We start from the raw sequence: 935 nt of genomic DNA, 5'->3' as shown, positions 1-935 counted from the left end.
CGGGACGGGGGCTGGAGGGGCCTCGCACGGGGGCTCGGCTGGGCCCGGTGCGAGGGCCGGCTCGGGGCTCGCACGGGGCCTGGAGGGGGCTCGCGTGAGCCCTTGCACGGGGTAGGGGCAGGGTTTGCACGGGGGCTGACGCGGGACCGGGCACGGCCCTCGCGCAGGGGACACTTGATGCTGAGGACACCATGGGGACAGACCCCACGCACGAGGGCTCACACGGACCCTCTCATGAGGGCTCGCACCCTCGCATGGCCCCTCACACGGCCCCCCGCACAAGGGCTCACACCCTCGCACAGACCCTCGCACGGGACCTGGAGGGGGCTCGTGTGAGCCCTTGCACGGGGTAGGGGCAGGGCTTGCACGGGGGCTCACACGGGACCGGGCACGGCCCTCGCACGGGGGCTCGCACCCTCGCACGGACCCTTGCACAAGGGCTTGCACAGACCCTCGCACGGCCCCTCGCACGAGGGCTCACACCCTCTCACAGGCCCTCGCACAAGGGCTCGCATGGACCCTCAGACCCTCACAAAGCCCCTCGCACAGACCCTTGCACGGAGCCTCACATGGTGGCTTGCACGGCCCCTCGCACAGCCCCTCACACMAGGGCTCACACCCTCGCACAGCCCCTCGCACGAGGGCTTGCACAGCCCCTCGCACGGACCCTTGCACAGATTCTCGCACAGACCCTCGCACGAGGGCTCGCACCCTTACATGGCCCCTCGCACAGACCCTCGCATGGACCCTTGCACAAGGGCTCACACGGACCCTCGCACAGACCCTCGCACGAGGGCTCGCACCCTTGCACGGACCTTTGCACAAGGGCTCGCACGGCCCCTGCAACAAGAGCTCGCACCCTCACACAGCCCCTCGCACGAGGGCTCGCACAGCCCCTCGCACAGCCCCTCGCATGAGGGCTCGCACCCTCGCAC

Source organism: Apteryx rowi, unplaced genomic scaffold (genome assembly GCF_003343035.1).
Source record: "Apteryx rowi isolate R43461 unplaced genomic scaffold, aptRow1 scaffold_1234, whole genome shotgun sequence".
Taxonomy (NCBI): Eukaryota; Metazoa; Chordata; class Aves; order Apterygiformes; family Apterygidae; genus Apteryx; species Apteryx rowi.
The sequence above is the reverse complement of the archived record's forward strand: the minus strand, read 5'-3'. Positions refer to the sequence as shown.